The sequence below is a fragment of the Sus scrofa genome, chromosome 13 (genome assembly GCF_054392235.1).
Source record: "Sus scrofa isolate SSC_HxYL_T2T_F1_AM1 chromosome 13, Sscrofa_HxYL_maternal_Yorkshire_Landrace_v2.0, whole genome shotgun sequence".
Lineage (NCBI taxonomy): Eukaryota > Metazoa > Chordata > Mammalia > Artiodactyla > Suidae > Sus > Sus scrofa.
In genome coordinates this window covers 181,105,346-181,118,053 of record NC_139395.1, presented here as the reverse complement: position 1 = coordinate 181,118,053, position 12,708 = coordinate 181,105,346, and the positions used below count along the sequence as shown (strand labels likewise).

The window sequence follows — 12,708 nt, the reverse complement described above, 5'->3', positions numbered from 1 at the left end:
CACATACCTTCACAGAACTTTAGTTTACTATTTTTTTCTTGGTTTAAGTAAGAATCAATTTTGGAACACTTAAGTAAAATCTTATATAAGATATTGCATACTATATCATTCAAATTCACCCCATGTAGGGACCCTAATTAGGAATTTTTCCTATATTTTAGTGAATGTTTTCAGATTAGGAAGCCTGCTTAAATTGAGTTGTTTCCTATTTTGCCTGTGTGCTGAGAAAAATATTTAAATGCTATGATCAGTCACAGCAAATATCTGTTTGTCTCCTTTCACCTACCCCATTCTCTACATGGCTTTTATTCTCCCTTTATCCTCATTTTAACATGGTCGTGTTGTAGATGTACTGGTTAAGCGTATATATATCAGAGTCAACTGCAGAGTTTGTGATGTTAGGCAAATTACTTAATCTCCTTGTGTCTTGGTCTCCTAATTACTAAAATAATAACAATAGTATTTATAGTTAAAGGTTTTTGTGAAAGCTAAATAATAGTAAAATAAAACAATACTTTTGAGTACTTAGAGCAGTGCTTAGCCTGTATTAAGAGGACAATAAATTAAACTTTAGAAGCAAATATACAAATAGTTAAGGAATCCTTAACATGATTTCCCAATCCTAGGGAACCAGGAAACTCCGCTAGAGTCTCATCTGAAATGAATATATAAATGTGTTTCTGCATCTTATTCCATAAACGTCTCTGTCAGGTGAATTAACAGCTGAATGTTTTCTCTTGGAATCTTGAGGCTGAGTAGTTCCACCCTACCTCTTTACTTACTCCTTTGTGATATTCATGTATGAGTTTTTTTTCCCACTACTATTCAAGAAACTTGAGGGTCAGGGGCTGTCTTATCAATCTTTGAATTCCCCCAGCTCTTCGATTCAATGATTTCCTACAGTAAGTGTTTCATAAATGTTTAATGAAATAAATTAAACAAGTTCTTTCCAACATCAATAAAGTAAGAAAGTTTGCAGTAGAAAGGAGTAAAAATCTACACAGAGTTTGATGAAAGCACAGAGTCTGATACTCTGAACATTAGCTGAGGCAGTGAGGCCAAAGTATAATGACCAACTTTCTTGTCAGTGGTGGTGAAGAACATGGACTTTCTTAGTAAATCTGGATGTAAAATTCTGCTCAGTCACTTCCTGCGTAAATTTGGGCAAGTTATATAACCTCTTTATACTTCAGATCCCTCAGTTCTACCACAAGGATAATTTAAGGGTCATGAGTTTAAAGTACTTAGCCCAGGGTCTGATACATAGAAAGCAGATGTATTAGGTTTTCTTCTGCTGTGTCACAAATTATCACAAATTTAACAGCTTAAAAGAATACAAATTTATTATCTCACAGTTTTCATGGGTCAAGAGTGCAGCACATTCTAATTGGGCCCTCTGATTATGGTTTCAAAAGGCAAAAATTAAGGTGTAAGCCAGGGAGAAATGTTTCCATACTGTCTCAGGTTTTTGGTGTAATTTTCATTCTAGCTGTTGGCTGGAACCACTCCCAGCAACTAGAAGGCATGGGCAGGTCCCATCACATGGCATAAGCCTTTTCACTGTGAATTTCTTAATAGAATTTTTTTTCTTCAGGGAAGGTTCCAGTCCCTTTAACTGTTCACCTTATCAGTTCAGGCCCACCTAGGGCAATATCACTTTCGATGAACTCCAGAGTGAACAGATCAGTAATCTTCAATAATAATCCAGTCATGGAGGTGATACTCCATCACATTCATAGGCCTGGCTCACAATCAAGAGATGGGGATTATACAAGGGTTCAGATCCCAGGGAGTGGGATTTTTAGGGGCATCATAGAATCCTGCCTAACACAAGAGGTAATTTCATATCCCCTCTGAACAAGCATTTCAGTTTTGGGAAACAAGTGACTAAAGAGAGACGGGAATCACATTTCATTCCACACTGAGACAGTACATGAACGATAGTGAGTATAAGATGAGAGACTTGTGGCTGATGTTCCCTCTTGGTGTACCTTTGTGACGGTGAGCTCCTGCCACTCTGAGTACAATTTTACTGCTTATATACATATCTTAATTATATAAGATAAACCTTAACTCTTTTATCAGGTGCTAAGTTGAATAAACAGTCATTTCTTTCTGAGATTAGAGGAAAATCTGGCTGTGTTAGCTCTGTTGACAGCTGGTCGATCTCCAAAACAGTCAGTATCTGTATCTGCGAGGTCTGCGTCTGTGGATGCCACCAACCATGGATCTAAAATACAACCCCCCCAAAAAAAAATTCCAGAAAATTCCAAAAATCAGACCTTGAATTTGCCACACTGGCAACTATTTACATAGGATTTACATAGTTTTGGTATTCTAAAGTAATCTACAGATAGTTTAAAGTATACAGAATCATATGTGTAGGTTATATACAAATACTATGTCATTTTTTAATAAGGCAATTGATCATCCATGGAAGGTGGGGGCTGGAACCAATCCCCCACAGATACTGAGGGACAATTATATAGCACTTTTCTGAGAGATTTTATGAGATAATTTTGAAAATATGCTGTATTATTCTTATTATTATCTGGGGCAATTTGAGATAACCAATGAGAGAAAAATGATCAAAAGGGTATAGAGTTAAGGAAGATATTACTTCTCTTTCATATGCCTCCTGTACCAAGTGATATAAGCAGAAAATTTGTTATAAATTTCAGTTGTATGAGTTATATTCAATGTTGAATGGAGTACAAATAAATATGAAATTATATTTATTGTCAATAAATTTTCAATTTAGTTGCAAAGAAAAGGTACAAATATGAAGAGTTAAGTCAGAGTGGAAAGTATGTAATTATAAGCAAAATGAATACTAAACGTTAAATGATGGAGTCATATTTATAAGCTGGAGATGTCAAGGATGGCTAAGGGAAGCAGGAAACCACAACTAAGCTTACAGAGATGGGTAAGGTGTCACCAGATGGAGAGAATGTAAGAAGATATTCTAGGAGGAGGGAGTAGCATGAACAGAAATGCAGATGCACACACAAACATATTCATGGAATGGCTGTCTGCTGGATTTCAGAAATCAACAGAGTGTATAGGAAGAGATAAAGTAAAAAATGTAAATATTGTTTGAAACTACCAATATGAATCCAAAGAGTTTGGATTTACCTTAAGAGACAATGGCAGTCCACTGACCCTTTTTCAGAAGAGCAATGCTGCACAGAGTATTGAATGAATATTTGTAGAAAGAACAAAAGAATACATAAAAAATATTTTAAGGAGAGTAATAGTTTGTGGAAATTTAAATTGGAGGAAGAAGAATATTGGTCTGGTTTGTAAAGTACTAAGGATCTGAGACCTGGCCTATGCAAGCACAGGATCAGATTATGTCATAACTATAGGACTTCAAAGTCAGGAATAGATGGAAAGAAAGAATTAGTAGGATTGGAAACTAATTAGATAGAAGGGATTAAAAATGACTCTGGATTTCCAGCTGAGATATTTTTTAAAATGATGATAGCACTTTATAGTTTCCCTATATATAAAGTGGGGCAAGTAAGAGTATAGTTCAAATTCTTTTATTATTATTTCATTATTATTTATTTTATTTTGTTTTTATTATTATTGTTAGGTACATAAATGTCTAACACAGAGCTTGAGTGATTGTTGGTTTTCAATATATAGCTGGTATTTAAATATTCTTACTGCCATAATTAATAGTCTTTAATTTACAGTCCCTAAATTCATAAAGCTCTGATATAAGATTCTGATTATGGTGAGTTAGCAGCAGAGTTAAGACTAGAACATGAGTACTAAGATTCCCAATTTAGTGCTGTTTTGGCTGTGACTTAGGTGTCCAAGCCGAAGACTCATGTAAGGATGCTATTTGAATTATACCTTTAGATTTTCCTGCAGCCCTCTTAGTACAGAAGCAAGATATTCCTCCACTAACCATCTCAAGTATAAAAAAGTATTATTTCCTACCTATATGTTCATATATATCTTGGTTTTTATTCTAAAGAATTTTTCTTCACCCTAATTTGCCTCTCACACAATTGATATTTTATAGGAAATTGAAAATCTTTCATATTCATATATTATAACTTTCAGTGAACACAATGAACTATTCCTTTGTATCAATACCCTTTGGAGAACATTAGTCATCCTGTCCTTAAACTTTCAGTAGTTTCATTTTTCTTAGGCTTAATCTCTATAACTTGCAGAATTCCAAGAGTTTAAGAAGAGCACCACAAGACAGTAATCTCCTTAAACACAGGAACTTCTCTTTAATTTCTGACATGCTGGAATAATATCTGGAACAGAGTTTTATTACCCACCCTCCACAGTCCATCACCAGCAAGTGTCCTTCCACCAGGTGTTGCTTGTGCCAATAGAATGAAACTGAGTTTGGTTCAGAAGCAAAGGAAATCTTTACTCTTGGGTGAGTCAATGGAAAGGCTGGAGCTCTTACTTTAGAGCACATGTGTTCCTCAACAGGCCGTGGGTGGGGCTACTTTATAGGGATCTTGTCAGAGTGGGAGGGGCCAGAGTTCTTAAAGCTGGTGCAGCTGTGCTGCTTAAGCTCCAGATCTCAGTGCCAGGAGTCTCTGTACAAGGCCCACCACCACCATCTTGAACTGAGTTTTGTGAGCAGCGTTTCTGCACATGGTCTGGAGCTGGGGTGTCAGGAGCTGCTGTTTCCTGCAAGGAACTCTCGTCTGAAGGGCCAGGTATAAGGCTCTGTCTGCAGCCACCTATGAGCAAGTGAAACTAGACGAAGCACAAAGGAAAAAAAGGTTAGACTCTATTTCATTATCCAGATTCTATTTCCCAGGAATTGTCAGTGGGCTTTGCCCGTGACGGTATGTGTACAGTAAATGCTTGTTGAATAAATGAGTGCATGCGTGAATAAATGAATGAGAGAATGAATGAATGTAGTGCTCTGTAAACCTCATCCAGGAACAGCGATATTTAGCTCAAACTAGTGACCTAGCTTGGACCTGTTTTTCTGACTCAGCTCCAATTAGAAATAGCCCTCAGCATATTTGTAAGTTCAGTGGCAGCCCTCAATCAAAGAAATATACATGCGAATTCTCTCTGAGAATTATCCTTAACATGTTTTACTTCTTTGAGTGCCAGTAACCCTGAATGAAGATTTAGGACTTGGAAAGGAACTCATGGGTGTGGGGAGGTGTCATGGTGGGGGCATGAAATGCTTTGGTTCTGGACTTTAATATTCTGTTATAAATTTCTTTGCTACTCTGTTATATATGTCTTTGCCCCCTTTTGGCCTTTTTGTTTCTTCTGAAATGCAGTCTAGAGGGCAAAAGGATATACCAGTCTTATTTGGAAAGTCTCTGTGGAAAATGGCTTATCAATACCTACCACTTTTCCAAATTTAGTGCACAAATATACCCTATTTCAAGAAATGTGCAAAGCATTAATCATATATTTCACCCTGTACTATACGGATTTTTTTTCTTTCCTGAGTGTGATATGCTTTCAACGCATAGCATCTAATGTCACATATTTCTAGCACAGTGAGATTAAAATACCTCAAAGGCCTAATGACTCCCAAGTGTCTCACCAAAAGCCCAATATTGCTAAGCAAAGGCCCATGCTTTGCTCACAGAACCATGCATTATGCTGGCAGGATGCCTCACTGGTGAGTTACCTTGGAAGAAAATCCCTGGCAACACTGCAACACTCCTTTTCTCCTTAAAACCCTTTATTTGCTCCCCACCACACCTTCTAACTAAATAAACCTGTGTTTCTAAAACAGCAATCACAGAGTACCCAGCTCTTTTGTCAGGATCTCTAGATAAATTAGCTTAAACAGCTACACTCGTGGAAATATACCTCCCTGGCTTCTCTGCCAGCCCACCCTGAGAACATTCTGGCTTAATTCCTATCTTTAACAAGACCAAGAACACAGTCCTTTGCGTCTCCATGTGCAAAGTATTTACATATTCAGGAATCAGCTTGGCAAACCGGAGCTAAGAGTATGGGGAATAAACGTTGTCTCCATTTCCCCCCCTTCCCTCTTTAAAGTTGAGAATTTAATTCTTGAATATGATAAGAACTAAAAATTGGCAAAGGGGCAATGACAACAGGGATGCGACATCTGTCAAAAGCCTGTGCTGATCATTGAGGCCTTGCTTCCCCCGTGCGCCCTCGGGCCCTCATGGGCTTGACAGGTGTTTCTCTTCTTCCCTTTTCCACCCCTTGGACTTGCTTCCCTGAGTCTGACAGGGGCAGAGGCAAGCATTCCTGCTCTTCTTGTATCCTGATTTAAAATGCACGGTGGGTAGAAATTAAAATTAAAATGAGTTCTTTTTAAAGCAAAAATGTCACCATTCTCTTTCAAAGATGAAAACCTGAGTAATGACTCTCAAGAGAAAGACTGGTGTCAAATTAGGAGGCTGTGCTTAGTGGGCTTATGAGTTATGTGTCGGAATATGTAATTTTTTGACAAAAAGCAAGATGAGGTTGGAATTGTATTTATTCGGCAAACTAATGTTAGCTTCTTTTACTTTTAAGCCATTGGCATACATTTTGTATAGCATGTACCCTTACTTAATACTATTGTAGTAAGGACATGGTGTTGATGTTCAAACCTAGGGCAGGTTCTCATCCACTGGACCACTGCAGAAAGTCTCCAAAGAATTCCACGGGATGAGAGCTGACCCTCTGTATGTTATGGATAATCTAGGCCATTCATTTTGTTCCTAGGAGTATAATTTCTTTAGCTGTCATCTCTGTCTCTCCCTCTTGTCTATTAATGGTACAAAGAGTGGTCTTTACCTCTGACAAGTGGAAAAATTGACGTAAGGATCACTAACAATTAGAAATTCCTTGGAAAAATATATTCAGGTTCTCCTATCTCTCTATCATGGCATGCTATTTTAACTGTCGAACTATTTATCAAAAATAAGAATTATTCATCACTCAGTCTATCTTTTTTAAGTAATAATCATAATAAGTGTGACAGCATATGAAACTTTCTAATAGAATATTAAGGATGAGTTTCATTCTGCTTACTTGTCAGCAGAGCTAAGTGAGACCCATTTGGTCCACATTCATAGTGATGGGGTTCAGAACATGATACCCCAAAATATGGCAACTTGGCATACTGAATATTTTAAGCTGAAGGAATTTGACAAACTGCAGGTGCAGGTTCCTCTTCTCCCCCATACCCTCATGTGAGGGGTACCCTCCCTATACCTGAGAAAAGGATTCTTAGAAGGGACTTGAAGAAGAACCTGAATGAATAGTCTCATTGTTTCCCCTGGTTTTCTACTCTAAACTCCTGCTCTTTTTGTCCTATCACATTTTCTTACCATTTCCTGCACTTCGTCAAACCTAACAGAAAAATATGCAAGGTTAATAATTTTCTCAGGTCTTCATTTTCTTATGAAGGCTTCCATGTCAAGTAAAACTTAAATAAATTTGTATGCTTTTCTTCTGCTGATCTTTGTCGCTTTAATAAATTTTTCCTCCCTTCTGCCAGATCCTGCTGCCATGTTGATTTTAGGTTGTTCTGGGGGTGTATGGGCTTCACCTGTCCATGAATGCATGAAGGGAAATCCTGAAGTTCCATGTGTGCAAAGAAATTTCTGTGTTATGTTGCTTGTGTCTTCTATTTACACACCCTTCAGGAGAAAACAACAGTTCTGAGTCACGTTTAGCATTGCGCTGCACAAGGCATAAGAAATCTTGATTGAGATGTTAAGGGGAAATCATCACAGACTCATGCCGTATTGTAGCCCTAAATCTTGAGTTTGTGGTCCCTTCTTGAGTCCCACATTTAGAATCAAAAATGATATCTTCATACATTCAGGTCTTTTACTAATGCTGTTATCCTCCCATCACATGTCCACGAAAGTCTTGCGGAAGAGATATACCTTATGGGAAGAACACTGCTGATAGGAGTCAGAGGCTTAGTAAAGCCAGCTGGCTTCTGAAAACTGGTTTCATCTTCTGTGAGATGGAGATGGTAATGATGTCTCGATGAGTCTAGAATTTGGAAGCCTCCAAATAAAGGGACTTTTCTCAGTCCATTACTCTTTTCTGGGCTGGACATAATTCACAGTTGTCTGGCTGCCCTGGATAATATCTGGTGGCCACACACACACCATGTCCAGCACCTTGGCCTTTGTGTGCTATTCCTAATGTGTCCAGTATAATAGCTATTCTCATTCATGTTCTGAGGCCCAGCATTTCATGGAGCATATATGTTCCATGTCTTAAAAGCTACTGCTTTCAATTAGTGTTTTAAATTATTTTTTCTCAATGTATTTATAACTTGACTCCCCATCAGAGGCTACAGAGGTAGGTCTATGATTTGTTCATTCATTCATTCAATAAATATTTACCATTGCAGCCAGCCCCCTACTCTACACCGACATTACAAATACCCCCATACTATGTGCCATTTCTTTTTTTCACTTTTTTGTTCATACACCACATAATTTGCTATTTTTATGGCCTCTCTTTTCATTATTGTAGAAGCTCTACTAGGATAGGGATCATTGTTTTGTTCACCAATATATCTCAGGTGAATAGAGCAGTTTCTAGCTCTTAGTAAATATTTGTTGAAAGAGTTTAGAATGTACCATATTTTAGGAACATGGAAACTGGTAAGTTATATAGCTCTTTGAGAGAAAATTCACTTTCTTGAATCTCCTTAAAATAGCCAAAGTTTCACATTGAACATCCAGCATCTTCCTTCTGTACCCTGAGGCAAAGGCAGTGTGGCTCAGTTCCTCTGGGTTCTCTGAGAACTGTTATCTCCTGGGATCTGTGCCATCACCATCGTCATCATCACTGTTATCATCGTGGTAACTAGTCTCCAAGATGGCTCCTACTGATCCCTGCCTCCTAGGATTCAGTCTTTTGTAGTTCTCTTCCATGTTGGATGGGAATGAAGTGTGCAGCTTGTAGGATATTATAGAAATAATTATGTGTAATTTCTGAGGCTAGGTCATAAAAGACGTTGTAGCTTCAGCCTTTCTCGCTTGAATCATTTTCTTTGGGGGAAGCCAGGTATCATGTTATAAGAAGTCCGCAGGACATGGAAATGAGGGCTTCTCCCAACATTGCTATGAATAAACCATCTTGGAAGTGCATGCTTCAGTCCTAGTCAAGCCTTTTGGTGACTGAACCTCTGGCCAATGTTTTGTCTACACGTTCATGAGAGACTTTGAGACAGAACCATCTACTTAAACTCCTCCCAAGTACCTGACCCTTAGGAACTATGAGATGAAGATTTTTGTTGTTTTACGCTTTTGTTTTGAAGTAATTTGTTACACAGAAGTGGATAGCTAATATAACTGTACTTCTTGAATGCCATTCTGACTTCATTCTTGTATTAACCATCTGAGTTGAGAGCCATAACTTCACAGAGGAGAAAATGGGGGCCCAGAAATATTCCGGCACACTTCTAGTGAGTGAAAGAGCTGGAATTTGAACACAGACTTTGTTTTTACCCATGATGCTGTTTTGAGTAGTAAAATCTTTAGAGTGTAAAGCTATTGCTGGCAGTGTCTGAACGTGGCACCTGAGAAACTTGGCAACTACAAACTACTTTCAATAACTTCCTTTTAAGGCACAAGGTGAAAGCACCAGAGACTGAGTTCCAGGAATGGTCCAACTTCCCAGAATCCCCTAAAATAAATGCATAAGATTTGCCATAATAGCAATACTTATCTCACGCTAAGTTTTTAATTCACTAGCTAGTCAGTGAACTGGTTCCCAATGACCTGGAACACTAGGGAGGCGAGTTTGGATGGTAGAAGTATATCACGGATGATGACACTGAGGGAAGAGATACACTGAAATCATTTTAAAACCTGATAAATATCCTGTCATTTGAGAGATACACTGAAATCATGATTTTAAAACCTGACAAATAGCTTGTCATTTCACAAATTCTCCACATCTGACCTTCAAAGAAAGGTATACTTCTTCAAAAGGAAGAGACCAATAGCTTCCCCTGTTTTCTAGTGTTTTCCCTGTCTTCTAGTATATCATCTTAAAAATAGTTATATCCAGTAGAGGAGGGAAGAACATAAGAAATCCCAGCCCTGAACTTGATCCACATGCAGTCCTCTGTTACATTACAATGCCTCTCTATCAGTCAAAAATGGGATTATATGTAATTAAAGTAATTCTCCCAGTGGTACCCCACCAAAGTAATCTAGATACATATTCTGATTGTTTAAAATGTCTACATGAGATTTAGACATAAAACTCATGTCTGTGAAACAGGTGCAAACTTAAAATCTAACTGACGAGTGCTTAAAGATGACAGTCTAATTTCCCCAAATATATGAACTACCTCATATTGCCATTTTTGTGCTCAGTACTCCCATTGTCCTTTGTGTTTTAAATTCTTTTGCTGACTTATTTCCTCTGTCAGTTTTCCATAGTCAGCATCCTTTAAAATTGGCTTCGAATTTTGCTACAGAAAATGCTGAAAAATCCCTTGCTGATTGTGTATGGTGTGTGTACCCCACATAAAATATACCATATCTCATTTTCTTTTTAAACAATGCTTCTTATAAACATGAAATTACAATGGAGTTGGCAAAACGATACAGAAATTTAAAAAAAAAATGGTTGTGATGGGGTGAGTATTAGGCTTTTTTCTATGGGGTGTGAACACTGTATAAGACCTTGATCTTAACTCCAAAAATACAAGGTCATAAGTAAAGAGAAGAGGAGGTTAGTTGTCAGCACAAATAACCAAAAGGGGTGGGAGAAGTATTCAGCAGGAAACTTAATGAGCCAATTGGGTGTTGTGGCAGCCAATAAAGCTGATGGGCATTAGCAGAAGAATGGTATTTAGAGTAAGCCAGGTAGTCATACTCTGCTTAGACAGTTGTGTTAATATTACACTATATTTTGAATAGTGAATTGTTGGAATAGAAACAAATGGAGTAATGTTTAGATAAAATTCCAGATGTTGGAGTATTTCAAATCTATGTCATATGAGAAGAGTATTCAAATATATAATGGACTCCATGGATTCAAGTTTTGTATTTTCAGTTAAGTTTTCAAAATATGGACCTAAATCCTATGCATAGAAGAAAATAGGCTGAATCAAAAGAACTGAGAAGGTAATTAGCTGCTTCAGGAGCTGTGCATTTGCAATTACTGCAAGTGCTCTACTACAGAAAAATGCTTAGAGAGAATGCACACGAATGCATTATCTTTTAATCCACGGTAACCTCATTCACTGCTATGTTTTCCCAGTGTCCAAGACTTGGATTAATTAGATTAGCAAATCCTTAATGCTTGGAGAAGAGTTGGCTCAGTGGTAGGCAGAGCAAGGGAAGCATGGCAGAGGGCTTGTTCCTATTCTATACCTGCAAACCCCTGCACCATTATAATATTTGCTAATTTATCTTCCCTGGGAGAATACAAGAAAAGTTTCTGGAAAACTATTTGGCAATAAATAGTTGGCAATTTAAATATGCTTACATCTTTTGATCTAACAATTTCACTTCTAGAAGATAAAAGATATAAAGAGATGTGAAAAAACTTTATGTACAAAAACGCTCATCACAACATTATTGATAATAGTTAAAAAAAAAAGGGTGGGCAGGGAAGCCCTTTTTAGCAAATATTTACTGAATTTAGTGGATATTTACTGAACACTTGCTCTGTAGAAGATATTCTTCTAGGTGCCTGGGATATATCAGTGAGTGAAATAATTTCCCCACTTGCAAGGAGTTTATGGTCCAGCAGGGAAGAAAAAAGTATATATAAATATAATAAACATTTATGGGGTTTCTTGGAATTCCCATCATGACTTAGTGGTTAACGAACCCAACTGACATCCATGAGGACACAGGTTCGATCCCTAGTCTCGCTCAGTGGGTTAAGGATCCAGCAATGCCGTGAGTTGTGGTGTAGGTCACAGATGTGGCTCGGATCCTGCGTTGCCGTGGCTCTGGTGTAGGCTGGTGACTGCAGCTCTGATTGGACCCTTAGCCTGGGACCTCCATATGCTGTGGGTGCAGATCCAGAAAGACAAAAGACAAAAAAAAAAAAAAATTATGGAGTTCCTGTTGTGGCTCAGTGCTTAACAAACCCGACTAGCATCCATGAGGATGCAGGTTTGATCCCTGGCTTTGCCCAGTGCGTTAAGGATCTGGTGTTGCTGTGAGCTGTGGTGTATGTAGGTGGCAAATGCAGTGTGGATCCTACAGAGCTGTGGCTCTGCGGTAAGCCCGAGGCTATAGCTCCGACTGGACCCCTAGCCTGGGAATTTCCATATGCTGTGGGTGTGTCCCTAAAAAGACAAAAATACAAAAAATAAATAAACATATATATAATACAATATAGTAGAAGAGAACAAGTGCTGTGGGGGAACATAAAGTAGAGCTAAGTAATGAGGGTTGTGATTGGTGGCTGCAGAATAGCCAGGGTAGATCTCATTTTAAGGCAATTTAACCAAAGACTTGATGGTGATCGTGTCAGCCTTGTAGATATCTGGAGAGAAACATCAGTGGGTAAAATGAGAGGAATAATTCAGTAGAAAGTGAAAAATTGATGAAATAGGATTTCTTTTGCTAGCATGGGAAATTCTAACAATATAATATTCAATGAAATGACCAGGGTGAAAACTGTATATTCAGTATTACAGTTTTAAATTATGTACACACACACACACACATATATATATTCACTTATTCCATAAATATTTATTGAGCACTTGTTCATTTTATAAACTTA

General features: G+C 37.9%; 1 long non-coding RNA gene across 2 annotated transcripts in view; it reads left to right on the top strand.

Annotated features, from left to right (window-relative positions):
• Window positions 1-4,546: 4,546 nt before the first annotated feature.
• The window catches only part of LOC110256450 (uncharacterized), a 966,327-nt gene continuing 958,165 nt past the window's right edge, over window positions 4,547-12,708 (top strand). For both annotated transcript variants that reach the window (XR_014823581.1, XR_014823582.1), the window contains exon 1: window positions 4,547-4,763. This is a non-coding gene — a long non-coding RNA (uncharacterized LOC110256450). The remainder of the gene's footprint in view (window positions 4,764-12,708) is intronic.